The following is a 9,815-nucleotide window of genomic DNA, read 5'->3' on the forward strand; positions in this document are numbered from 1 at the left end:
ACCTTGACTTCGAAACCATATTAGGTGATATATTCGCACCATCTTCCTCGCGCAAACTTTAACCCTAGTCCATTAAACTAGACTACCAATACGAATTATTTAAAAACTAAAACTTGCTACTCAAGCTTGAAAAAATAAAAAAAATTACTTGAATTGAATACGAGATCAGCGCTAAAATCGCGTCATGCCTCGTTGTTTTGACATTTCGACCAACCCCTTCACGCGATTTATCAAACCCCAGGGGAAATTTACCCCCAACCCGACATGTTTCTGTAAATTCGTTGACCACAACACGACAGTATGCCCCACACACATCATTTAACTCAAAGCATGTTTGATATCAACACGATAACACCATTTTTTTGTTGTTTAAACACTGGATAGTAGAGGGGTTGGTATCGCGCAGAGAACGGTCTCAGATTTAGATTACGATACCGAGTGGTGGTATACTGGAGAGGCGTGTTGTCGGTGGACGTTATCGATACAGTGATAAGGAATCGTGTCTAATAATGCCCGCGACGTTAATCTCGGGGGCTTAGGTTCTACTTTATCGTGTTTGTAGAAAGTCAATCTTTAAATTCTTCAACTCTTTTGGCGAAGGTTCTAATCACACGGCACATAGACTCACCCCCTCTCTAGATAAGACAGTACGTAGTATTGGAATTATTTTTTTTTAAATTAACAGCATGCAAGCGCCATAATCCGTACAATGCAAGAGATTCAGTTATTTTTTTATTAACTAAACTTTAAAGTATTAATTTACAAATTACGAATATGGTTTGACATTTGTTTTTTAAGTTTTTTTTTACTTTATCAAAAGAGTTACATAAAAGTTGAATAAGCTGTTTGACTTAAAGACATTACCCTCCCCGACTATTCGCCCCCCCCCCCTCCCACCGTTTATTAATGAACTGATGATCATTTAGATCCTGTCATTACCCCCAAGATTAATTTACACACTGAATATAACACGCCTCCTATCCCGTCACCACACACGCTCTTCTCAAATATACATATTTTACATATATTAGGCAAATTGAGAAAGCCCGAATTCTACAGCATGCCTACAATAGACGGGAGGAGGGGGGGGGGGGTATGAAATTAAATGTATGTCGCCATTTACCTAAGCATTATGTACAATGGTTCTTAGGGAAATCGTCAAAGTTAAAAAAAAAACAAGCAAATTCCTTTGAAAACCTTTCATAGAGCTATACATAATAATATCTCTACCCCATAAACCACAACCCTAACCATAACCGTTACGTGACTTGGGAAGGTTTGAAGTTAATGTAACGCAACGTTACTTATGGTGGACTCAGAGGCGTATCAACCTATTCCCGCGCCCGGGGCGGACTATTAATTTTCGCCCCTCCCTCTCATTTATATATATATATATATATATATATATATATATATATATATATATATATATATATATATATATATATATATATATATATATATATATATATATATATATATATATATATATATATATATATATATATACTAGCTGCATCCCGTGCTCCGTCACGGTAAATCTTTTTAAAATGTGCCAACTTGGGAACAGAACAAAACTAAACACAACACAAACGAACGCAAAAAAAAACACAAACGAAAAAACAAACACAACACTCATAACAAAAACACAATTTAAATGCAATCATAAAGGCATATTGCTCACAGTCTAGGCCGTAGCGCCAAATCGATTTGACCCCCCCCCCCCCTTAAACTTTCGATTTGCACACTCCTCAGACTTTCGATTTGCACCACTTTTGATTTGAAATTCCCCCCCCCCCTCAAACTTTCGATTTGCACCCCCCCCCCCCCTCCCGCCCTAAAACTTTCGATTTCACCCCCCCCCCCCCCGGAAATTTTTTCCAACCCACTTTGGCGTCCCCTAAGATTGGCACACGGGGACATATGCCCCCCCTCGACGCCTCTCCTACAAAACCCCAGCTTGTCCGCAAACCGAAAGATAGAATAATAATAAATAATATACAATAAATAATAGGCAATATTTTAAATATCCGTGTTTACCTACCATATATCACTTTATCAATTCACGCATTTTTTTTCCAGTACTTTAAATTTTAAAAATTTACAATGAGTCTCAGAACTAAAACCATTTCGCACCAAATGAACGTGATGACGCGTCTATAATAGTGCTTAATATTTGATTAAAAATTATAAGTAGTAAACATTACATTCAGTTAATAAAATAAATAAAAAATAGCCTTTTATCAATCAATGCTAATTATAATATTCCAACAATAATGTACTCTTACACGTCTGCATAATTTGCATTCACATTTTGCTAATTATATTATTCCAACATTTATTCCTTCTTGCAGATTCTGCATTCACATTTTTAGCGTGAGTTCAATTTATTTTTAAAATACCTCCCTTGGCAAAATTACTAAACAGTTTAATTAGATTTTTCTAACCTACAGTTATTATGTTATAAAAATGTATCCACTTTTTCTAGGAATATTAACGAAAACAATATTTGACATTCATCCTTTTAATATGTTTTAGCAATGTGCGTGTATTTAATATTCTCTTTACGTTATGCGAAATTGTACAAACAGTGGAAATTATAAAATAGCTCTATGTCGTTATATAAACAGACCCTACTCTAATACTTATATAATAAGACAATGTGATGCACTGCAAAGCACTAAATGGTGAGATGTTTACTTTTATGGTTCCAAAATCTATAGCGATGACGGAAGGAAGGAAGGACAGACACAGCCCGCTTATATTATAGATATATATATACATATATATATATATATATATATATATATATATATATATATATATATATATACATATATATATACATATACATATATATATATATATATATATATATATATATATATATATATATATATATATATATATATATATATATATATATATATATACGTCATTCCTGTCTGTGGAACCCCCCACCCTCCCCCCGGCTAGTGGCGCTTCTTACCAGTTACTATCCCGTAACATTTTCGGCGCCACAATATTGATAAAGAAAACATTTAAATCCGTGTGTAAAACCCTGTAGTGTTTTTTTTTTCGTAGCTTTGACTGTGTATAATTCAATGCTTCAGCTTAAAACGAGCTTTAAAATTAATTTTTCTACACCTTTTGACGCCCTCTTGTGGCAGATACCAAGGGCGGCCGCCCCACCCACCTTCCCCTAGCTACGCCACTATGACAAATTTTGAGAACCGTTTTTTTTTGTCTAGTTGAATCGCTGATAACACGAGCTCACTGATTGGCTAAATTTTTTCTATCCATTTTTTTTAAATGACCCATATTTAAACTTCATTTTTTTTTTCTAAGCAGGATCAGCCTGTTTGAAATTTGACATAGACATTCGAAATACTTAGATCCTGTAATAATATTGTAAAAAACTAAATGATTTTTTTATATTGGCGAAACGAAAATACATTTCGAGTTGTGATTTCCGGTAACCCCCCCCCCCCCCCACCCTTACCCCTTAAACCGATAACTAGGTTATGATGACCTAAGAATACGAATATCCTGGATTATTTGTTGATGCAAGCTTAAATTCCGCCTGCATATTTGGCGAAACGTTGCTTTTACAACAACAACAACAAAAATTATTAAAAAATACAACAATACCTGCTACGAGCTTTGATGGGCACTTTTGTCGTTGGTTGAGAAAGGTTCATTGTTATACATAATGTATTATTTTCCTTGAGCATTTTTAATTTTTATTTTAGAAAAACGAATTTCACAAGGCATGGATGCAGACGCGTAGCGAGGGGGCGCCGGGGGGTGCGGACCGCACCGGGTGACACCATTTAGGTGGGTGACACCAAGGCTAAAATTGTAAAATATATAGAGAAAAATTTGAGGGGGAGTGCAAATCGAAAATTCGAGGGTGGGGGGGGGGGGGTGCAAGTCGAAAGTTCGAAGGGGGGGGGGGTGCAAATCGAAAATTTAAAGTTTGTCCACGGGAAGAGTCGCTACGCCTCTGGAGGGGGGTGTGACACCATTAAGTGCCGCACCGGGTGACACCCGACCTCGCTACGCCAAATGTAATCTGTCTTATGCTAGTATTAGTCACATCTCTCTTTTAAACTGTACGACTGATTTTCCTTTATATCTTTTTCAGAGGTAATATTAAACGTAACAATGGCTAGAAGGGGCGGGAGATACATTGTGTTTCGACCAGTGGCGTAGCTACCGTAAAGCTAGCGTAAGCAAGGCATAGGGGCCCAAGGCAAATAGGGGCCCTTTTTCGAAAGTTTGAGGGGGGGGGGGGTGCAAATGAAAGTCAGTCTGAGGGGGGGGGGTGCAAATCGAAAGTCTGAGGGGGGTGGGGGGCAAATTGAAAGTTTGTCCTCGGTCGCCGGGAAGGGTCGCTACGCCTCTGAGGGGCCCACTAACAAGTTTTGCATAGGGGCCCAAAAATCCTAGCTACGCCACTGGTTTCGACAAGGTTGTGGTCACGCAGCTGTACCAAGTTCGTTCGTTCGTCGGCATTCGTCCCTGTAAAACTACCAACCGCGCCTTGTAAAATTACTAACCACGCCCCTGTAAAATTACTAACTACCCCCTTGTAAAATTAGTAACCACGACCGTGTGAAATTCTAAAACCACGACCCTGTTAAATTACTAACTACCCCTTGTAAATTTATTAAACACGCCTCTATAGAGTTACTAACCACGCCCCTGTAAAATTACTAACCACGCCCCTGTAAAATTATTAACCACGCCACGATACAACTACTAACCACGCCCCTGTAAAAAATTACTAACCACGCCCTTGTGAAACTATCAACCATGCCACTGTAAAATTATTAAAAACGCCCCTGCAAAATTAATAACCACGCCCCTGTAAAGTTATATATATATATATATATATATATATATATATATATATATATATATATATATATATATATATATATATATATATATATATATATATATATATATATAAAACGTTGCGTATTGTCTCTATCAATCGCCGAAATAAGCAGTACCCGACCAACCTTGTGAGAAGTGCTTTGTTGACAAGCTAAATATAGAAACCGTCCTCAAAATGTCTTATTTCAACAAAGTCATACAATACACTGGGGCATGACAGAACAACATAGGTAAGGTTTAAATTAGCTTAACCTTATAGGAGTGTATACGCCCACGCTTTTTGTACTGCAAAACATTCGATATTTAAGCTGTCGGAATACTTATATCACAGGGATTTGTGTTGACTTTCTGAACGACTCGTTTTGTCGAGTTTACTGAGTGCGGATATAGAAGGTTAATTATTGATCTATCGATTGGAAATGTGACCTTATTGTACAATACAGAGTTAATATTTATCTGTTTAAAATTTTTGTCCGAGAAATTTCTAGAAACGCAATGCTGATGTAATACACACGCATGAGCTATAATAGAACTACTTAAAGCAGGCGCTGGAACTAGAAATACTCTTAGAGTAAAATAAAATAAAACATAGCCTTGTAAACGCCCTAAAGTAAAGAAACCTGTGATTTTTATTCTAGAATATAGGGTGGGACTAGAAATAGGATTGGTGTTTGTGCAAAGTATAGAGGTCACTTAGAGCATATACATAGCTTATGTATGAGGGCTAACCCGAAAGTCGTGAGTTCGGATCCCGGGCTAGATCATGTAGGCCTTCTCCCTGACTCTGACGGGTACCTTACTCACGTTTTAGATGCAAATTAATGCGGGTTTGCGTGGTGCTGACCACACTATCCCTTGTATAACGAGGTTATTAAAACAGGTGAACTCTACTTCCTCTGCTCCAAATGTCTTGGGCACAAACGGGGAAAATAATGACGATGACCTGTAGATAAAAAAAATTAATTGTCAAAGTGAAAATATTTTTTGACGTCTTGGCCACTCGGCAACTTCGGCAGCGAGCGCCATTACGGAACTCTTGAACTGACCCCCACTTTAAACACATAATCTCTCTCTCTTGCGCATCCTCCTGTTTCCTGTGATAACTCTCTCACATACATCTGTATCCTGCTTGTGTCTTGTCTAAGATGCACACTGTTTTATTTTTAACTTTTTTTAATATGTCGTCGTTGAAAACATATTTTCTATACAATAAAACTTGTAACACAGCCTAAAAAGTGGAAAAGGTTACAAATGTTATCAACTTTTAGACCTGTTAACACGATTTTGATTTCAAGTAAATTATTGTAGTGAAACGAAACGTCACTGAGTCTACCCAGTTTTAATAGATACCTGATATAAGTTGGGGAAAGAGAAATGGCATGAATTACCTTATTCTTTTAATGACGTACGAAGCAGATCTGGTACATTTAATATCTAGTAGTTATTTAAATAGGTACATGTTATTAGATAATAAAATCAACTATATCCTTCAGAGATTTCAAGGATTTTAGAGCTAAAATATAGTACTTGTATTTCTTTACCAAGTGTGTTCAACTCTGAATATAGCATTATTTTTTGCTCCTTACTTGCACTCATTCAAACATAATTTTGAAAAACGCGTATGAACTAGTCTAATATAGAGCCTTTTTCTACAGAAAGTTAAATGTTAGATATTGATCATTGATGTGACGTCACAACTTCATCGATTCCGGTGGATACACGTGGGGTAGTGGTGCACTAATCCAACTTAGTGGATGGGGGGGGGTCTCGGGGAAATATTGATGGTGTGGGTGGATAAAATTTGGTGGAGTAGATTTAAAAAATCTTATGGTGGAGTAAGTGAGCAACATTTGGTGGAGTGTGTAAAATATATACTGGTGGAAGATCAAGAGGAGGGAGTGGTGGGGTGGTGGGGTGGGGGCGGAAAAACTTTCCATTCATAGATTTTTTTGACGGCTTTGTTGTTTGAATGACTTCCTGGACTAAAGTCTGAGCTCAAGTGGGTCAAAACAAAACAAAACCAAGTCGACTGTATGGTGAGTTACCGCCATTACGAGCACTCATAACCCAAGTTCACATCTTCATTTGAAACAGATTCAACAAACTGTTTTAAATGATACTCTTATTTTTTTTCTGCATAGTGTAACATTTTTGCATTTTTTGATTGTGGGGTGGAAAATTACTCTTCGATGCTTGAAAGTCTCTAAGGTAGATGAAGTAGAGTTGAGCTGATTCGATGATCGTTGGATACGAAGATCAACGTTTAGATGCTCTGGGTACAACCCAAGTTGGACTCGAACAACGGTCGGCACCCGACACAGGTTTTAACCTTTGACCAGATGCCACCGTTGTTTATGTGATAATGCTTTTCGTGTTTCACCCACGTGGATAAACAGTAATAAATAGGAATAAACAGGAGTAAACAGGAATAAACAGGAACAAACATAGCGTTGGATAAGCTTTTTTTTTTCATCAATCGTTCGGACCCCAAGTTTAGTTGAAAGTTATTTTTTTCTAGGAATTAGTATCATACCTAACAATTGAAAAAAAAGAGATCTTCTTACAAGCTTATTATAAAGGTTACCTTTTCACAGCCTTGTTATAAAACTTACACCATCACAACTTAATCATACAAGTTACCTGGTCGCAACCTTGTTATAAAAAATCCCCTTCTCACAACCCTGTAATATAAAGTTGCCTTGTCAGTCACAACCCTGGTATAAAAGTTTCACAACCATGTTTTAAAAATCACTTTGTCACAACCCTGTTATAAAAGTTACTTCGTCTCAACTATTTTACAAAAGTCACCTCGGCACAATTGTTATAAAACTTCCCTTATCATTACTCTTTTAAACAAAGTTACCGTGTCATGATACTGTTATAAAACTTACCTTGTCAGTACAGTTATACAAAGTTACCTTTTGACACTACTGTTATAAAACCTACCTTGTCACAACCCTGATATATGAGTCACTTTGTCACAACCCTTGTATAAAAGTCACCTCGCACCCCTATCAAACCCCCACGCCTATCCCCCACACCACCCACATTCCACCCTCTCCTAACACACTAACCTAGCCCCTGGCAGTATATGAAATCATAAATATGTAATTTCACTTGACAAGGACGTTATATACGTCTATGTAAAACAACCATTGAAAATTACCCATGCAGAATTCCCGCTCTTTGTCGTGCTGTTGGTGTTGGAGGGGCCTGTTTCAAAATGCACATTTTAAATTAAATTCTAAGTCTAAATTTCAAAGTCTTGTATTATATGGCCGGGTCTATACCCTGGGGTGTTAATTATTCAAAAGGGTATTGACAGAATGACCTTTATGCAAGAGGGGTTTGGTTTTCTAAAGCTCTAGAGGCATATGTTTGTATGTCATTGTCTGATTTTTTTTTTATCAATTTGGTTTTATATTCGCAAGCAATATAAAAATAATGAAAGCGATGAAAAGTTTTGTTATTTATTTTTAAAATCAATAGGTATTTTTTTTAAACAATTAACAATGGCCTAATTGGTATTCTTAAGCTAGTTAAATTATAATAAAGGTTTAGGTAGCATAATGATACTTTGACAGAATGCACATTAATGCTTAATCAGCTTGATAATTTTTATTTTTTTAATGAGTTGATACACGCGCAAACTTGTCTATTTCAGTTTCTGTACTAGACATCAAAACAAACAGGATCAATGAATATATCAGGGTTGACTTAAACATGCTAGTAATTAAAGTACCTTTTCAAACCTTAAGGTCCAGTTGAAGTAGATTTTACCTGTTTCTGTGAAATCCGCATATGAATGGATTTCACGGTCAGCACTATGCCCAGCGGCCTTTACTTTTGTTTGATAAGTCAGGCACCCATTAACTGGGTGGACTCGAGAGCGACTTAGGGAGTCGAACTCGGGATCCAAACTGGAGACTTACGGGTTTGCAGTCGAACGCTCTACCGTTCAACCACGCCGTCCCACTAACACACCATTGATATATGAGAACAAATATGTGTGTCGGGAAGAATTAGTTTCTGCTTTAAAATAACAGTATACTCTTTTTTTAGAATACGGAATTGCGCATGATGAACACTGTTCAAATTCTAACATTAGTGTAGGTATTGAATGTGTTGATTAGTGTGTTGGCCAATCTGTTGGTCAGTGTGTTAGTCAGTATGTTGGTCAGTATGTTGGTCAGTGTGTTGGCCTGTCTGTTGGTCAGTATGTTTGTTAGCATGTTGGTCAGTCTGTCGTCCGTCCATGAATCCACTCTACTTTCCCTACCACGTCGACGTTTCGAAAGCCTTCTTTTACAGAAATTCAATATATTATCTTGGGTTGTTTTTTTCGTAATCTCAATGCACTTACAATGGGACACCAATATGGCTAATACAACCTACGTCATACATTGGCCCTCGCGATTAAATAACACATGGGTTGGTGATGTCATTAGGCCAACTAATTAATTTAGCTAGTACTGGTGGGTCCTGAGACAAAAATGGTGTCAGATAGCCTTCAACTTCTAGCACATATTTCCGACCCTCGAATTTTCTACTTTAGTGTCCGCGACCTTAATTAAACATCGATTTTTATGTAGCCAATCGGAGACGAAGGAAAGATTCTCATCACATCCTTGTTGCACAATGATATATTTTTTTCATTAGTTTTAATATTGTTTCATTATTAAGTGCAGTGGTTAATGTTTGCAGGATCTAAAATTTCTAGAGTTCAGTTTCGCTTGACACATCTTACATCTAATGACCTTGGCCTGACTGACCTTGTTATAAGCCAGAACAAGAATTTAGGTCAGTGGCCGGTCATGACGTGTAGTGGAATTTTTTTTTTTTTTTTTTTAAAGTTTGACTTCGGATCTTCATCGAACTGTTGTTCTAGGATCGATATTTGATCAAGATAT

This window comes from Physella acuta, unplaced genomic scaffold, assembly GCF_028476545.2.
Source record: "Physella acuta isolate Inbredline_101_S28 unplaced genomic scaffold, ASM2847654v3 ptg000037l, whole genome shotgun sequence".
Classification (NCBI taxonomy): Eukaryota; Metazoa; Mollusca; class Gastropoda; family Physidae; genus Physella; species Physella acuta.